Below are 20,899 nucleotides of genomic sequence, written 5' to 3' on the forward strand. Positions count from 1 at the left end.
ATGTATCTCCAATCTATTTATTTTTTGGTCACTTCGTATGGAATGCATGGAATACATAAATAAAATTATAGGAAACAACTTGAAGAATTTGGGATAGGGCCTGACCAGCCTTGACTTCTAACCTTAGCACACAAAAGCAAACTATTGACAAAATAGTGTAAGAATTATCTTTGTAATAGCTTTCACAGTGGCGTCAAATCACGAGAACTTAATGGGATGGGGGGCAAATGTGGTTTTCAAGATCTGAGGAGTATTTGACATGTTTTTGATTAAAAATGCTAAACGAAGACATTGTTCAACGACCCCCATTCCTAAGCAAAAACCAAAAAAAAACAACAAAAAAACAATAGGTAGTTTTCAAGATCTATGCGGGAGCAAAAATCTAGAGAGGCGCAGACCCCCTGACCCCATACCCAAATTGACGTCACTAAACTAGTATGAGGGCAACCCTTTTCGGTTGAACCGAATGCACTAAACATTAAGTGTTCGCATAACTTATCAAGTTGACAGTTTAAATTGGATCAAAACGTTTAAATAAATTACTACACAAATGGTAAAGTACGATACTAAATTTGTAATATGAGGATCAAAATACTAATATTTTATAGAAAACGAACATTTATAGAAGCGAAAAACTAGCGAATTTGCGGTATTCAATGTAGCGTAATAAACCCTTATCATTCAAGGTAGTTTCTGCTCTTTTTATTTTCACTCTTTTTAGCTTTACATGTTGTTTTAAAACTTCGTTTTCAGATGATAGCTCTCGTACGTTCACTGTGGCTGTGCAACGCATGATCCCTTTTAATCAAATGTCTTTCTGGTTCCATCTCTGCTGACATGAAAACTGGTGAAACAATTATCTTAACAGGAGTTCACGACCTTATGTGCAACCTTTTTAGGTTCTAAAATGAATCTTGATGCTTAGGTCAAAACAAACACTTAAACTCGGATCGGATGGAGTTCACCCGTGGGAAAATCAATTAGATCTGTTTCAATGCTTTTGTCATTGGTACAATTTCTAGAAAGTGTCCATTCTTACAAACACTTCTTGACTGGGTTTGAATACATTTTGTACTGGGTTTCTAAGGGGCTCATTCCCAATTAAAATTATAATTCAATAAGGAGAGGCATGCGAAGAAAGACAAAGAGAGAGAGAGGGGGGATGGGGAAGAGAGAAATACTTTCTACTCGGATACTGCCAAATTTAAATCTGCAACCTAAATTCAACCCCTATGTTGCTTGCTTCGCCTTGGGTACTGACTCTTTGGAAATAATAGTTCACCAACTTTATCTCTAATCGGTCTATCTCTTATAGATACAGATAGATAGATAGATAGATAGAGAGAGAGAGACAGATATATATATATATATATATATATATATATATATATATATATATATATATATATATATATATATATATATATATATATATATATATATATATATATATATATATATATATATATATATATATATATAGAGAGAGAGAGAGAGAGAGAGAGAGAGAGAGAGGTATGTCAAAAATTTTGGAAGATTTTCGGAGTTTTTTTTTATTGGATAAGGGTATCTGATAAATCACTCCCAGATTTTTTTATTAGCGTGAGCAAGTGAAATTGTCCTTATGTTAAAGTTTTCCGATACTTTTGCATTAACTGTATACATTCCATCTTTCTTCTAGCATGCTGACTATATGATATGTATTACAAAAGTCCATTAATTCTTTCAATGGAATTGTTTGTAGAAATTTCTTTAAAAGGAGTTTCCACCATTCTATGATTAAGAATTATGGATAAGATTATTGTCCTAACACCGATATGTTAGTGGCACCAATAATGTTGGTGACCCTTAAAACTACTTTGACTTAAACTAGTGACAAGGTCTTTAACTGGGACGTAGCTTTTTTGGGCACCGATTTCAGCAGCTTAGTGGGCAAACGATAATGGTACAAAAACAACGCCCTTTGCGCGAGATTTTCAAACCTAAACATTATGGACACAATTGGTCAACTGCGGTTCATCAATAGTTACATGATTGATGGCAACTTATTATTTAGCATTAATTTTATTTTCATTAATTTTTTGTTTTAATTTTTATTTCATCAAAAAATTTATTAAATTTTAAATTAATTTATTATTAAACAATGACATGATTTTATTACAAATATTCAATTATTATTATTATTATCATTTAGTTCCAGAGGTGCCATTTGGGGGGGGGGGTCAGGGGCCCAAGCTTCCACCGCTAAGAGACCTTTGCCGGCCATAATAATCCATTATGTCCAACATAATCCATTCTGTCCAATTGATTTGAAATTACTGCACGCCAATTAACCAAAGAGCGTAATTACTTGACGACCCTTGGGGTAATTACGCTATTTGCTATTAATTATTGTAAACTTTGAAGATAGGTAATATTTAGGAAATGAAAGTAGGAAAATAAAATTTTCGAATTCTGTCAAATGCCCATTTCCTAGATGATTACGCGACACGAGGGCCCAAGATGGAGTTTATGCCCACCCCAAGATTTGGTCCAAATGGCGCCTCTGTTTAGTTCTTCTGATTTAATTGCTGAAGAGAAGGAAAAGATTGAAGATTTCTTTTTTTTAATGATCATGATGAAATTCGGTGTTGCTTTGTATATTGGCACTGAAAATTTTTCCAGCTCAAATGTCAAATCGCTGTCTTTTACTTTGGTGCCGATTTGGTAAATCGGCGCCAAAAAAAGCTACGTATGCCGTAGCTTTAAAATATATTTATATTTTTATTATTAATATTTAAATATTAAAAAAAAATACAAACTCTGGAAATGAAGTCTATTAACTTTCTTCTGGAGACAAGTAAATGAAAATCTTCAGAGAAGCTGGATTTCATGTTCAATGTCAAATGCGAAGCCTCAATCTTCACCTGGTTACATTACGAGATCTATGATTGGGGAATGTAACATGATACAAAATGCACGCTTCGGAAGTCGACGGACCGCATTGGAACTTAACGGCAAACGTTTCAATTTACGACCTGAGATTTGAGATTTTTGACACTCAATGTGAGGTCTTAAAACACCTGGAATGTTTTCATATTACAAATATGAAAATTTATTGCGAAGGTATGATGTGGTTGGGGATCAAATAATCGTGTTGTGCTTAGTTTATAATATTTCTGTATTTATTTCAGATTTTGAATTTCTTTTCATCATATATTTTGAAATATTAAGGGTATCTAACACATTTAAGATTCAACAATAGCTAAAGTGGCTTGGCAAAATTCATTAAAATTAATTAAACTATAGTAGTCAGTTTTTGAATAAAAAAAATCATATTTTTTCTCTTAAATAAATAAGCGTTTCATTTATTGAAACGCTTATTGAAAATAAATAAAGTGTTTCATCATTGATTTACACTGCGATTGTAATTTCTAAGTCGAAGGATTGATAATTATTTCACATGTTTGTAACCGATTTTGAAAAACTCGTGAAAATGTTGAATTAAAAGTGTGTTTAAGTCTTTTAAATTGTTTATAAGTGATCTAAAGCCTTTAAAAAATGGAGATTTATTGTATAGAAAGTACATACAGTATTATTCCTGATTTCTCTTCTAAAAACAGACAACATTTTAAATTTCATCGTGTATCTATTTTTAATAAAAAATGGTTTCGGAAGAGTACAAACTCCGTTTTGATTCAGATTTAAGAAATGGTTCTCAAGGTACTATTAACCTAAGTCCTTAATTATCTTATCCGTATTTGTTGCTCATTCATTTATTTACCAATGTTTTTATTACTTATTTATTTTATTTATAATAAGTATTTATTTATATATTATTCATGTTTTATTATTCCTCCTTTAATTGCTCATTAACCTTGTTTTAAGATTTTGTATACTCCTGCAACATCATATTGATCAGAAGGCTTTATTTAATTAATTTCGAACCTAGGGGCGTGTGATAACAACTTTTTGAAATAGTTAAAACTGTGTTTTCATGTATTTTGCTCAAGTAAAAGTTAGCCACATGATGTCACAACCAGCTACCAATGAATACAAGCCTTTATGTGGTAAGGCCACCCCCTTCCAAAAATCGTGGATGCGCCCTTGTTAAATTTCTAATTATTAGTATTGTTTATTTAACGGCAAATACATTTTATAGCCAGCTTGTCTTGATCAGAAGGCACGTACGATGTGTGACTGAGCTTTCACCCCAGAATAGGCGTACACAAGGCTAAATTTCTATGAGGGTACCTGTTATAGGCCTGCTATTACAGCTCACCTCTCAGCTGTAGGTGAAGGCTATCAGTGGGCCTAAAATTTTCCTTAGGGAAGGTGGCAGCCTTCACCGTGCGCGCCTTTCGTGGGAAAAAAACAATTTTTTTTGAAAAAAAAAACAATTTTCGTGGGGCATCAATATTAGGTATAGATTACCTCGTATATTCTGCAAGATCTCGTGATGAAAAAAGAAAATAATCCATTTGCCCCTTAACTTCGATAAAAAACAGGGAGAAATGGAGGTATTATGACCTCCCAGCTATCTAGACGGAAAACACAGTATTTTCAGTAATTTTTTTCAAACACTTTGTTTAATTTGTATAGATATGTGTGATTTGCGTCTTAAACTCAGCTATCTGTCAAAATAATTTCCCCATTTTCAGGCGTATACATGGTAATGACTAAAGCCCTCTTTTGCTCACTAACGAGAAAAGGTGTGTTATAATCAATGAAACGGTAACTATGCCTTGAAAAGTAAAGTTTAGACTATTAGTCATGTTGTTTATAACAACATGGAGGAAAACAACCATGTTTTCCTTTTTTGTTTTCTAAATGTGCTTCCGAATAATTAAAGATGTATGCATTAGAAAATTATTATCCGTATATTTTAATTAATTTATTGAATTAATTTAATTAATTATTTTAATAATTTTCCTATCTCAAAAAATAATTTTGAACCTTGATTTATTAATGCGAAAAAGTTTCGTATACATACGTTTGTTCACTAATTTGAGCCTCATATTTGCATTTAACTTAACCCAATTTGTGTCGAAATAAATCAGTAAAGGGTTAGAATTTTTAGGTAATTAAATTTAAAAAACAAGTTTCTTTTAAGCTGCAAGTAAGGAGCGATATTAAAACTTAAAACGAACAGAAATTATTCTGTATATGAAAGGGGTTGTTCCCTCCTCAACGCCCCGCTCTTTACGCTAAATTTTAACTCTTTCTCACTACTCAACTTTTTAAAACAATAAAAAAGTTTAGCGTAAAGAGCGAGGCGTTGAGGAGGGAGCAACCCCTTTCATATACGGAATAATTTTTGTTCGTTTTAAGTTTTAATGTCGCTCCTTACTTGCAGTTAAAAAAAAACTTGTTTTTTTTTATTTAATTTCTGAACGTTTTTAAATTAATGCATGTTTTGATTTTGGCCCACGCCATATGAATAATTAAAATAAAATTTGCATATTCATTTTTTTTGTCTAAATGGCTTTCTCATATTTTTGTGTGGACGATTTTGACAAAAATAGGGGTGGGGGAGGAGGCCTAGTTGTCCTCCAATTTTTGTTAACTTATAAAAGTAACTAGAACTTTTTAGTTTTTTTTCTTACGAACGTTTCTGTTAGTAATAAATATACGTAAATTACGAAATAACTTACATAACAAACTTCTATACTTGTGCATTTTTATTACATATATGGGGGGGTTGCCCCCTCGTTAATACCTCGCTCTTTGCACTAAAGCTTAGATTTTGTCCCATTTCTCTAATAATTTCCCCAGAATCACAAAGGCCGTAGAATAAATAGTTGAAATTACTAAAAGTACTTTAGCGGAGAGAATGAGGTATTTAGTATGCGTAATAATTTCTGTTCGTTTTAAGTTTTTAATGCTGCTCCTTACTCTCGGTTGAAAAACTTTTTCATATTTTTTTTTTCATTGTTTTTTTTTTTTTAAATAATGCTAGAAAATCCTGCGCCCCATCATGGAATTTCTCTTCCCCCATGACAAATTCCCCGAAGTAAAGATCCTTCAACGTAGTTCCCTCTCCTCAACCGCCCCCCTCAATAAAAAAGAATCCCCCTGAAAATGTCTGTACACTTCCCATTAACCATTACTGTATGTAACACTGGTCAAAGTTTGTAACTTGCAGCCCCTCCCCCGGGAACTATGGGGGAGTAAGTCGTCCCCAAAGACATCTCATTATGTTTTTTGACTATGCTGAACGAAATGGCTATCTCAAAATTTTAATCCGTTGACTTTGGAAAAAATGAGCGTGGGAGGGGGTCTAGGTGCCCTCCAGTTTTTAGTCACTTAAGAAGAGAACTAAAACTTTTCATTTCCATTAGAATGAGCCCTCTTGCGACATCCTAGGACCACTGGGTCAACACGATCACCCCTGGGAAAAAACAAACAAACAAACAAATAAACACACACCCGTGATCAGTCTTCAGGCAAAAAAGTGAAGTTCCACAATTTTGTTGATAGGAGCTGGAAATTTTTACTGTGGGAAACTCTGATACGCTGAATGCGATGGTCTGATTTTTGTTAAGATTCTATGAATTTTAAGGGATGTTTCCCCTATTTTCCAAAATAAGGTAAATTTTCTCAGGCTCGTATCTTTTGATGAGTACGGCTAAATTTAATGAAACTTATAAATTTGAAATCAACATAAAAATACAATTTTTTTTATGTATCTATTAGTATCAACATTTCGTTTTTTAGACTTTCGTTTACTATTGAGCCGGGTCGCTCCTTACGACTTAGATTTTGTCCCAATTCCTTAAGAATGACCTCTGAATCACGAAGGCCGTACAATAAATAGTTGAATTTACTAAAAATACTTTAGCGTAAAGAGTGAGATATAACGAGGAGATAAACCCCTTATATGCGTAATAATTTTGTTCGTTTTAAGTTTTAATTTTCACATTTAATTTTAATTTCATATTTATTTTTTCATTGTTTTTTCAAATAATGCTAGAAAATCCTGCGCCCCCTTCATTGAAATTCTCTTCCCCCAGGAGAAGTTTCTCCATGGAAATATCCTCCCACGTAACCCCCATCAAATCTCCCCCCTAAATAAAAAAATCCCCCTGAAAATGTCTGTACACTTCCCAGTAACCATTGCTGTATGTAAACACAGGTCAAAGTTTGTAACTTGGAGCCCCTCCCACGGGGACCGCGGGGGAGTAAGTCGTCCCTAAAAACATAGTTATTAGGTTTTTTGACTATGGTGAATAAAATGGCTATCTCAGAATTTTAATCTGGTGTCATTTGGGAAAAAATGAGCGTGGGAGGGGGCCTAGGTGCCCTCCAGTTCTTTTGGTCACTTAAAAAGGGCACTAAAACTTTTAATTTCCGTTAGAATGAGCCCTCTCGCGACATTCTAGGACCACTCAGTCGATGCGATCACCCCTGGGAAAAAAAACAACAACAAAACAAACAAAAAACAAACAAATAAACACGCATCCGTGATCTGTCTTCTTGCAAAAAATGCGAAATTCCACATTTCTGTAGATAGGAGCTTGAAACTTCTACAATAAGGTTCTCTGATACGTTGAATCTGATGGTGTGATTTTCTTTAAGATTGTATGACTTTTAGGGGGTGTTTTCCCTCTATTTTCTAAAATGAGGCAAATTTTCTCAGGCTCGTAACTTTTGATGGGTAGAGATAATCTTGATGAAACTTATATATTTAAAATCAGCATTTAAATGCGATTCTTTTGATGTAACTATTGGTATCAAAATTCCGTTTTTAGAGTTTCGGTAACTATTGAGCCGTGTCGCTCCTTACTACAGTTCGTTACCACGAACTGTTTAATTTTGCGATTTAGATCACAGAAACCGATATTCTAACTAGAAAGTAAACAGTAAAAAATTTTATACTCGAGAAATCTGATTAAATACGAGAAAACGCCCATAGAGATTAATAATCCGGAAAAAACATTTGATCATCTTCAATTAAAAAACGAAAAGAAAAAGAATGAAAAGTTGAAAAAGAAAATTAACTGGATTCCAAAAGTTTTATTAGTGGTGAATATCTATATATATAAAAATAAGTTGTCTGTGGGTTATGTCTGTCGAGTGACGTCATGTTTGTGTGTCGACTGACGTCATGTTTGTCGACTGACGAAATTACAGACCGGGACATCGGGACAAAAATGACGACCGGGACATAGGGAATATAAATGACGACCGGGACACTCAAAGAAAAAGCGACCGGGACACAAGGAATGTTCGATTAGCAATCACCATCAACAAAGCACCGGGACACAACTGACGACCGGGACACAGGGAATAAAAATGACGACCGGGACACTCAAAGAGAAATTACAAACCGGGACACCGGAACACAAATGACGACCGGGACACAGGGAATATAAATGACGACCGCGACACTCAAACAGAAATTACAGACTGGGACACCGGGACATAAATGACGACCGGGACACAGGGAATATAAATGACGACCGGGACACAGGGACACAACTACAACGGGGACGCCGGGGCACAGGGGGATATATAAATGACGACGGGGACACAGGGAATGTTCGATTAGCAATCACCATCAACAAAGCTCAAGGGCAATCATTAGAATAATGAGGTATAGATCTGAATACAGATTGTTTTTCCCATGGACAATTATATGTTGCATGTTCAAGAGTCGGTAAACCTGACAATCTATTTATATGTACAGACACTGGGACAGCCAAGAATGTTGTATATTCGCAAGTTTTACGTAGTTAAATATATATATATAATTAAGTTATTTAATTAACTGTTATTAACTGTTGGATTTAAGTTATAATTAAAGCTTACACATGTATGCATAGGGTTAGTGACGTATCCATAATTTTTCTTGGGGGAGGGGGAGGTTAAATTTTTATTGTTTTTTACTGTCTAATAAAAGGATTTATCCCTATTTGATGTATTATTCTAATATTATTATTATATTTCTTATTAATATGTTATAATATATCTTGTATAATTATTATATTATTATATATCGAAGCAATTATTATTATATTTTCATGTAAAAGCAGTGTGGTCTTCAGTATTACCTAGGGCTAACCAGATATATACAGACTAGCATTTATGGGTGTCGGTCTTTGATATGTTTTGACTCTCGCTTTCCAGGCGGATTTTCATCTAACTGCGCGGTTTTGCGTTCTTGCTGTTCTTTTGCTCTTACAGCCGCAAGCCTGTTTTCTTGCTGTTCTTGTGATTCCTCGGCACGCTTTCTTTTCTTACTTTCTCTATCAGCTGCAAGCCTGTTTTCTTGCTGTTCTTGTGATTCCTCGTTACGCTTTCTTTTCTTACTTTCTCTATCAGCAGCAAGTTTTTTGGCATAGACTCTTTGAGCAGCTTCCTCGGCTGTTGCCATTGTAGGTTCTTCAGTCATTTTACAATTAAACACTTTTCCGTGAACGCATGTCTTAAATACCATTAATGACGTCACCGTCATAGCAAAAATGACGACAACTAATTTCATGACGTCAGTCAAAACACAAACATGACGTCACCTGATCCACAGACAGACAGACAACTTATTTTTATATATATATATATATATATATATATATATATATATATATATATATATATATATATATATATATATATATATATATATATATATATATATATACTACCCCAACACCTAGTTGGTGGGGCGCTTCGCGCCCCCCCCCAAGCACCCCCGCGCGCGTAAGTCGTTACGCGCCATATTAGTTACGCGCCATTGTAGCTGTGTCCCTGTGTCCCACCTGTGAATAGAGATAGATATAAATATATATTTTTAACTACGTAAAACATGGGAATATACAACATTCTTCGCTGTCCCATTGTCTGTGCATATAAATAGCATTTATATTTCCTGTGTCCCGGTCGTCATTTGTGTCCTGGTGTCCCAGTTTGTATTTTCTCTTTGAGTGTCCCGGTCGTCATTTATATTCCCTGTTTCCCAGTGTCCCGGTCGTCATTTGTGTCCCGGTCTGTAATTTCTATTCAAACAATCCCTGTATCTCAGTCGTCAATTATATATCCCGCCTGTGCCCCCGGCGTCCCCGTTGTAAGGACACAACTACATGAAATACTTCAGACGTCGTATGCGGACAGACAGACAGACAGACAGACAGACATAACCCACAAACAACTTATTTTTTATATATATATATATATATATATATATATATATATATATATATATATATATATATATATATATATATATATATATATATATACTAGCTGTTGGGGTGGCGCTTCGCGCCACCCCAACACCTAGTTGGAGGGGCGCTTCGCGCCCCCCCAAGCCCCCCCGCGCGCGTAAGTCGTTACGCGCCATATTAGTTACGCGCCATTGTAGTTGTGTCCCTATGTCCCACCTGTGAATAGAGATAAATATAAATATATGTTTTTAACTACGTAAAACATGCGAATATACAACATTCTTCGCTGTCCCATTGTCTCTGCATATAAATAGATTGTCAGGTTTACTGACTCTTGAACATGCAACATATAATTGTCCATGGGAAAAACAATCCGTATTCAGATCTATACCTCATTATTCTAATGATGTGTCCCTGTGTCCCGGTCGTCATTTATATTCCCTTTGTCCCGGTCGTCATTTGTGTCCCGGTGTCCCAGTTTGTAATTTCTCTTTGAGTGTCCCGGTCGTCATTTATATTCCCTGTGTCCCCGTGTCCCGGTCGTCATTTGTGTCCCGGTCTGTAATTTCTATTCGAACAATCCCTTTGTCCCGGTCGTTATTTATATATCCCGCCTGTGCCCCCGGCGTCCCCGTTGTAGTTGTGTCCCTGTGTCCCGGTCGTCATGGTCGTCACTTATATTCCCTCTGTCTCGGTCGTCATTTGTGTCCCGGTCTGTAATTTCTCTTTGAGTGTTTTTTCTTTTTAGTTTTTTTTTAGTTTTTTACCTTTTTTCTTTTTTCAGTTTTCTTTTTCTTCTTTATTTTTCAGCGTCACTATGAAGTACATATCGACGAACCTTTGTTTTTTTAACTTAAATTTGGTAGGCATTGATGACCTTATCCAAGTCAAAATCCCAAACCCAATCATCATCGCTATCATTTTCAGTTTTGATATGTTTTGACTCTCGCTGTCCAGGTGGATTTTCATCTAACTGCGCGGTTTTGCGTTCTTTAGCCGCAAGCCTGTTTTCTTGCTGTTCTTGTGATTCCTCGGAACGCTTTCTTTTCTTACTTTCTCTATCAGCAGCAAGTTTTTTGGCATAAACTCTTTGAGCAGCTTCCTCGGCTGTTGCCATTGTAGGTTCTTCAGTCATTTTACAATTAAACATTTTTCCGTGAACAAATGTCTTAAATACCGTTAATGACGTCACCGTCAAAGCAAAAATGACGACAACTAATTTCATGACGTCAGTCAACACAGAAATATGACGTCGCCTGATCCACAGACAGACACACAGACAGACAACTTATTTTTATATATATAGATAGATATAGATAGATATAGATATAGATATATAGATAGAAGATATATAGATATATATATAGATAGATATATATATAGATATATATATATATATATATATATATATATATATATATATATATATATATATATATATATATATATATATATATATATCTATATATATAAAAATAAGTTGTCTGTCTGTCTGTGGATCTGTGGATCAGGTGACGTCATGTTTCGGCTGACGTCATGAAAATAGTTGCCGTCATTTTTGTTATGACGATGCTTAGTATATTGTAAAACACATTAATTTGGTTAATAATATACCATTTAAAACACCAAAATGAACATGCTGGAGTAGTCAATCGGTGAGAGAGGGTGTCAGAACGGAGAATGAAGGTCCCAGGTTCAAATCCTGGTTAGGCTAAAAAAGGTAAAAAACTAAAAACTAAAAAAAAACTGAAAAAACTAAAAAAAGGCAAAAACTACAAAAAAAAACTAAAAACTAATAAAAAAATAAAAAAGCCGAAAAACTAAAAAAACTAAAGAAACTAAAAAAAGGAAAAAACTTAAAAAACTAAAAACTAAAAAAACTAAAAAAAGGAAAAATGAAAAATAGAAAAGAAAAAGAATACTAATAAAATTAAAAATAAAAAAAAAATAAAAAAGATAAAAAGCTAAAAAAAGGTAAAAACCAATAAAAACTAAAAAGAAAAAAAGGTAAAAAACTAAAAAAAAAATCATCTAAAAAACTAAAAAAAACTAAAAAACGTAAAAACTAAAAGAACTAAAAAAGTAAAAAAAAACAAAAAAAAGGAAAAAACTGAAAAATAAGCGGGATATAAAACAGGGGGATATAAATGACGACCGGGACACCGGGACATAAGGAATATAAATGAATAAGAAAATACAACTCATGTTTCCAAATGACGTCGTTTGGAGCCCAAATTGAAAATCCAGATCAAATTATGTCTATTCTCAGACGAGAATCATAAATTTTTACAATTGTACTTCATCAGTGATAGAAATTCTGAATTGAATGCACGTTGCGAAATTTCTCCCAACATTGAAAGGACAATCGTTTCCCAATTACAACATCTTTTCCACGAAAATAATAATTTAGTGCGTCTGTTCAAAACAGCCATCGATTTGATGCCAACTTATACGCATAAAATTGTTATTTCCGCTGACAAAACGCCTGCTGGCCAACATGTGCGTAGATACAATGCTCCAACTATCGACGAAGTGGCCATCGTTATGGTCGGTGATCAGTTTTTACCTCGAGATATTATTCTCAGGGTTTCCACCACACGTGCTACAACTAAAAATAGGCCAACCAATAATACTTTTAAGAAATATAAACCCACCAAAGCTTTGCTATGGCACTCGACCTGCCGTAAAAAAAACAATGGAAAACCTAATAGAGGCCACAATCTTGACAGGGCCTTTTGAGGGTGAGGCTGTTCTTATTCCTCGCATTCCCAAGATTCCAACGGATCTGCCTTTTCAATTTAAAAGATTGCAATTCCCAATTCGATTAGCATTTGCAATCACCATTAACAAAGCTCAAGGTCAATCATTAGAAAAATGTGGTATAGATCTTAATACTGATTGTTTTTCCCATTGACAATTGTACGTTGCATGTTCGAGGGTCGGTAAACCTGACAATCTATTTATATGCAGCGACAATTGGACAGCGAAGAATGTTGTATATTCGCAAGTTTTACGCAGTTAATTTGTATTTTATCTATCTATCTATCTATATAAAACGAGTTGTATGTATGCATGTTTGTTTGTTTGTAAAAAGAGCGTTTGCATATGATGTCATTATTAGTACATACGGCTTTGTATATGCAGAGACAATGGGAAAGCCAAGAATGTTGTATATTCGCAATTTTTACGTAGTTTAACTCCTGCAGACGAAATGAATGCTTGCCTAAAAAATTCTAATTTATAGGCACACGTAAAAATATTAAAATTAACTACAAATATGCGTGTCCGATTGCAAAACGATGACTCTGGTCAAACAGTAGACTCAATTTCAGGACGTATACAACTACCTGCTGATTTCTGTAATTTAGTGACGTCCAAAAATGAATTGATTGAAAAAGTATTTCCGAATATTCTAAAAAATTATAAAAATAATAAATGGCTAAGTGAAAGAGCGATTCTCGCACCCAAAAATATAGACGTCCACGAAATCAACAATATTGTTTTGAACAAGATTCGAGACCAGGCAGTCCTTTACAAGTCAGTCGACACAGTTTTGGAACCAAATGAAGCGGTTAATTATCCATCTGAATTTTTAAATTCCATAGATCCTTCAGGGTTTCCACCACACGTGCTACAACTAAAAATAGGCGTACCAATAATACTTTTAAGAAATATCAACCCACCAAAGCTTTGCAATGGCACGCGACTTGCCGTAAAAAAAAAAACAATGGAAAACCTAATAGAGGCCACAATCTTGACAGGGCCTTATGAGGGTGAGGCTGTTCTTATTCCTCGCATTCCCATGATTCCAACGGATCTGCTTTTTCAATTTAAAAGATTGCAATTCCCAATTCGATTAGTATTTGCAATCACCATTAACAAAGCTCAAGGTCAATCATTAGAAAAATGTGGTATAGATCTTAATCCTGATTGTTTTTCCCATGGACAATTGTACGTTGCATGTTCGAGGGTCGGTAAACCTGACAATGTATTTATATGCAGCGACAATTGGACAGCAAAGAATGTTGTTTATTCGCAAGTTTTACGCAGTTAATTTGTACTGTATCTATCTATATAAAAACGAGTTATGTGGATGCATGTTTGTTTGTTTGTAAAAAGAGCGTTTGTATATGACGTCATTATTAGTACATACGGCTTTGCATATGCACAGACAATGGGAAAGCCAAGAATGTTGTTTATTCGCAATTTTTGCGTAGTTTGAAACACATATATAAATCTATCTATATTCACAGGTGGGACACAGGGACACAACTACAATGGCGCATAACTAATATGGCGCGTAACGACTTACGCGCGCGGGGGGGCTTGGGGGGGCGCGAAGCCCCCCCCCATATATATATATATCTATATTCACAGGTGGGACACAGGCACACAACTACAAGGGAGCGTAACTAATATGGCGCGTAACGACTTACGCGCGCGGGGGGGCTTGGGGGGCGCGAAGCTCCCCCACCAACTAGGTGTTGGGTTGTCGCGAAGCGCCACCCCAACAGCTAGTAATGAATATATTTCACTTTCTTATGCTCTAAGGATAAAAGTGAAGCTACCAGTGGGTTCAGCAGCATATTTTACCCATTTCAAGACTTTCTTTGACTATGAAAACCCCATTTGACAATTTACGACGTCATACCATGTTTTGCCGACGTTCTAGTGATCAAATTTTTGCCTCCAGTTCAAGGATTGTTCAGTGGGATCGAAAGTACATATACATCAATTTTCATCATTAATTGAAAAAATAAGATTCCAGTGCTTAGCCCTTCTACTAAAGGGCATCGTGCAAAACAATTTGATAGCTATTATGATTTGGTAATTGGTTGTGGAGCGCCCCGAAATTAAATCTGTCAAGTATAGGCTTCTCAATTTTTTTTTCTTTTTGAAAGGGTAAAATTTTTAAATGTTCAAATTTGTTTGGCTATAGGCCCTGTTTTGAAATTCAACTTCGGATGCTTCATATAGTCTTGACGAAACGAAAAATTATAAAAAAGTTTAAAATCTTTATAAAAATCTTTACCAACTTAAAAACAGGGATCGGCTTTAACGAAGGTCTAGATTAAAAAGAAATAAGCACAGTAAAATTGCAGTCATGAAAGATTTTCATATCTGCTTTATAGTTTCCTCTTTTTCCCAATGGGAACAGTTGTTTTCGACTTTTATGAAACTAAGTTATCCTTAGAAAAACAATTTCCAAGGAAGTAAATATCCGGGAAATTACGGGGAATAAAGTAAATTTATGAGGTGATGCTTGATTTATTAAAATGATTTCAAAATGTTGCTAAATACAAGAAAATCTAATTGCTGCAGTGAAAAACATATTAAAAGAATTTAAATTCAGCAGTTGTCTTATGACAATCGTGAATGCTAAATGACAGTGATGGCTCAAAAATGTTATGCAACAAGACATGCCCCTTCAAAAAAAGATAAGAAAATTGAAAAAACATTTTGTGTTTCATTCTATCAAAATCAATTTGTGAATTGCTAGTCACCATAGGACTTCAGAAATTGGCGAAAATCAGAAGCTCTGTAGGGCCGTTAAAGTACAAACATAAACCCACTTTGTAGATTTCACGTTGCTTTGGTTAAGCTTCACAGCTTTGGTTGAGGATGAAACTTGTGACTAGCAGAATAATAGTTTATGCAGTAGCACAAATTAGAAGAGTGATGTGTCTCTCATGTTTTTTTCCCTCGGCCCCCACCACAGCAAATGATCTTAGAAAGTTGAAAGAGATTTCACTAAATAAAAAAATGCTGGGATATAGTCCCTTTTTAAGTGGAAAGTCAGATTGAAGGAAGGGTAGTCTCCAAGTCATTACTCAGTATTAAGTATACCCAACCTCGCCATATAATCTAGACAATCTAAAAACGTTATGGGAGGGCTAATTTGCAATAAAATGCTGAAATAAATGCGTTAAAGCAAAATTTTTAGCGATTTTTGATTAACTCACTAATGACATAGCTAATAAAAGCACTTATCTTTAGAATTAGAATTTCATCCTAAATTTAAATATAACATTCATTTGTACCGGCAATGAATTTTGCTCCATCCCTCTAATGTGACAATATATACGAAACCCTTAATTGTATAGATAATATATATTTTTCAACTATTTTATAGTTAAGAACGGAACTTAGCCCATAGTAAGCGAAATTAAGGTTGCACCTCTAGCTTTTCACACAGATGAAAAAGCCATAGGCTTTTTCTTCTATGTAATTATCTTCAAACAAAATGTACGATAAACTGTAGGAAAGAGCAAGTTCTAAATCATTATAGAAAATTGTCCCAACGTGAAAATAAAGCAGCCATAGAGAAAGTAAGGATTATGGCATTTCCCTCTCTCTTGCGAAAATTTCCCTTTGTAAATATAAACTCCAGAAAATTAACTTCCCATGGAAAAATCTCTTCTCGCTGCAGAGAATCCCCCCCCCCCCAAAAAAAAAAAATGTCCGTATACTTCCCAATAATAAATACTACTGTAATGTAAACAAAGGGCAAATTACATAGCTGTAGATCGAGACTAATGTCTATAAATCGAAAAAAAATTCGTTTCGTTAAAAAAAAAATATCATTTCGTTTAAACTTTTGTCTATAAGGTTCAAACTTGCTTGGGGTTGAGAATCAACAATTTCTTTTTATTATTATTAGAAGAATCGTCTGGCTTTTATCTTGCATATTCAAACCCGGCACCAAAAGAGCCGTTCAGAGCCGAATCGAATAGTTCTGGCCGTTCAGTGACCGTGCCTATTATTCGGGGGTTCTCTGGTTCAATCCCGCATGGTGCAAGGGAACTGCAAGAGATTGAGGTTGACTAGTTAATTTTTCTAATTAGATTTTAATGTATAGTACTAATGTAGTTAAAAATTCAGGGTGATCAGCTCGCTGCTATTTAAAACGAACACATAACAATTCAGATTTGTTACTCTACATTAAATTTTACAGTTTATTCATTATATTTTCCCTCATTATAGATGTTACTATCCTTGTATTCATTTCAGAGCCACTCCATATAGAAAGTTTGGCCGGATAATACTTCGGTGGGGGTTCATAAGGCTTAAGGATTGAAAGTTTTATCGCCATTTTGAAAACTCCGTAAAAGCAACCCTGGAGGAAAATGGTAGAGAAAGGGGATCTTCAAAACGTAAAATTGCACAAAACTAACAATCAGTTTTTTCATCAGTTGATGTGCCTCAACATTTTGGGGAGACCTCAGGCATAGAACCGGAGCGGTTTCTTTTCTGTTAAGTTTCTTTAATTTTTGCTCGATTTCTGTAAATAGGCAATTAGGAATTAAATTATCAATTATAATTTTAGAAACGACTCCTAACAAAACTAACTATTAAAAAAAAGTTCCATCTATACTAGCTTGAGAACATTGTCCTATTGTTTACAATCCTTGAAAATAAACAAAGCTTTGAACCAACAGGACAACATGAAGAGATGAGAGATAGCAAATTACAGCTCTTGCACAACATAAAATTTTAAAGTCATATTAACAAATAACCTTGTGCTTGTGTAGCGGATGTAGCCGTGCCTTCTAATCAGGGGTTCTTTGGTTCAATCCCGCACGGTGCAAGGAATGCAATGTGAGATAATAAGATGATTTCAAATTTTTTTAATTAGTTTTAATGTATATAATTAATGTAGCTAAAAATTCAGGGTGATCAGCTCGCTGCTATTTTAAACGAACACATAACAATTCAGATTTGTTACTCTACATTAAATTTTACAGTTTATTCATTATATTTTCCTTGATTATAGATTTTTCCTTTTTATAAAACATTGTATCAATGAGAAAATTAAGTAGCCATATAGAAAGTAAGAACTATGGCATTTCCTCTCTCTCTTGTAAAAATTTCCCCTGGAAAATTCCCTTGCAGAAAATTTAATTCGCTTGTAAAATTCTCCCTTCACTGCAGATAATGCCCCTCTCCCACCAAACAAATAAATGTCTGTATTATTCTCAATAATAAATATTACTGCAAATGTAAACAAAAGGCAAATTGCAATGCATACAGCCTCCTTTCCCCGAGGACCATGGAGAGGTTATATCATCCCTGAAAGCAAAGTAATTGGGCTTTCCAACTATGCTAAACAAAATAAATGTCTCAAAATTTTTAATCGGATGTATTTGGGGGGAAAAGGGGCGTTGGAAAGGGCCTAGTTGCCCTCTAATCTTTTTGATCAGTTTGAAAGAGTGCTAGAACTTTTCATTTCCGCTTGAATAAGCCTTCTCCCGATCTTATAGGAAAATTGGTTTGATAAAATCATCCTTAAAAAAAGGATCCTTAATCTTTCTTCTGGCAAGAATTTCACATTTCTTTAGATAAGATCTTAAAATCTCTACAAAATGATTCTTTTTCTATTTTTTATTTAATCTATTTCATTTCCTCTCTCTCTTGCGAAAATTCCCCCTCGAAAATTCCCCCTCGAAAATTCATCCTCCATAAAATTTAATTCCCATGGAAAATTTTCACCCGATGCAGAGAACCCCCTCCCCCCTAAAAAAAATAAATCCGTATACTTCCCAATAACAAATAATACTGCAAATGTAAATAAAGGGCAAATTGCATAGCTTACACCTCTTTCCCTGAGGGCCAAGGAGGGGGGGTTGAGGTTATGTGATCTCTGAAAGCAAAGTTATTGGGTTGTCCAACTATGCTGAACAAAACACATATCACAAAATTTTTGATCAGATATCTTTGGGGAGAAAGGGGCGTGAAGAGAGACTAATTGCCCTCAAGTCTTTTCAATCAGTTTAAAAGAGCACTAGAACTTTTAATTTCCACTTGAAAAAGCCTTCTTCTGATCTTATAGGAAAATTAGTTTGATAAAATCATCCCGAAGGAAAAAAGCATCCCTGATTTTTCTTCTGGGCAAACTTGAGAAATTTCACATTTCTTTAGATAAGACTTTGAATATCTACAGTGTGATTCCTTGATATGTTGAATCTTATTATTGAATTTTCATTAAGATCACTTGACTTTTTGTTGGCCTTTCCTCCCTTGTTCCAAAATCAGCAAAATTTTATGAGGCTTTAGCTTTTAATGTGCAGAATTAGAATGAGGGCGCGAAAATGGGGTGGCGCGAAGCGCCACCCCAACACCTAGTGCAAGATAAAAGCCAGACGTTATATGTCTGGCATTATATGTATTGCTTATGTATGGCATTCTACTGAGTGAATCAATTTTTAACTGACTGAATACTATTGAAACCCTGAAAGTGCTTTTCTTAAAAAGAGGGATGTGTCTTTATTTTTTCATGAGGGGATCGTGCTGAACCAAAGGAGTTAAGATAGATTAAATAGAAATGGATAAATGGGACATAATGATAAACGGGACATAAATGACGACCGGGACACAGGGAATATAAATGACGACCGGGACACAGGGACACAACTACAACGGGGACGCCGGGGCACAGGGGGATATATAAATGACGACGGGGACACAGGGAATGTTCGATTAGCAATCACCATCAACAAAGCTCAAGGGCAATCATTAGAATAATGAGGTATAGATCTGAATACAGATTGTTTTTCCCATGGACAATTATATGTTGCATGTTCAAGAGTCGGTAAACCTGACAATCTATTTATATGTACAGACACTGGGACAGCCAAGAATGTTGTATATTCGCTAGTTTTACGTAGTTAAATATATATATATAATTAAGTTATTTAATTAACTGTTATTAACTGTTGGATTTAAGTTATAATTAAAGCTTACACATGTATGCATAGGGTTAGTGACGTATCCATAATTTTTCTTGGGGGAGGGGGAGGTTAAATTTTTATTGTTTTTTACTGTCTAATGAAAGGATTTATCCCTATTTCATGTATTATTCTAATATTATTATTATATTTCTTATTAATATGTTATAATATATCTTGTATAATTATTATATTATTATATATCGAAGCAATTATTATTATATTTTCATGTAAAAGCAGTGTGGTCTTCAGTATTACCTAGGGCTAACCAGATATATACAGACTAGCATTTATGGGTGTCGGTCTTTGATATGTTTTGACTCTCGCTTTCCAGGCGGATTTTCATCTAACTGCGCGGTTTTGCGTTCTTGCTGTTCTTTTGCTCTTACAGCCGCAAGCCTGTTTTCTTGCTGTTCTTGTGATTCCTCGGCACGCTTTCTTTTCTTACTTTCTCTATCAGCTGCAAGCCTGTTTTCTTGCTGTTCTTGTGATTCCTCGTTACGCTTTCTTTTCTTACTTTCTCTATCAGCAGCAAGTTTTTTGGCATAGACTCTTTGAGCAGCTTCCTCGGCTGTTGCCATTGTAGGTTCTTCAGTCATTTTACAATTAAACACTTTTCCGTGAACGCATGTCTTAAATACCATTAATGACGTCACCGTCATAGCAAAAATGACGACAACTAATTTCATGACGTCAGTCAAAACAGAAACATGACGTCACCTGATCCACAGACAGACAGACAACTTATTTTTATATATATATATATATATATATATATATATATATATATATATATATATATATATATACTACCCCAACACCTAGTTGGTGGGGCGCTTCGCGCCCCCCCCCAAGCACCCCCGCGCGCGTAAGTCGTTACGCGCCATATTAGTTACGCGCCATTGTAGCTGTGTCCCTGTGTCCCACCTGTGAATAGAGATAGATATAAATATATATTTTTAACTACGTAAAACATGCGAATATACAACATTCTTCGCTGTCCCATTGTCTGTGCATATAAATAGCATTTAT

Source organism: Artemia franciscana, chromosome 4, assembly GCF_032884065.1.
Source record: "Artemia franciscana chromosome 4, ASM3288406v1, whole genome shotgun sequence".
NCBI classification, from domain to species: domain Eukaryota; kingdom Metazoa; phylum Arthropoda; class Branchiopoda; order Anostraca; family Artemiidae; genus Artemia; species Artemia franciscana.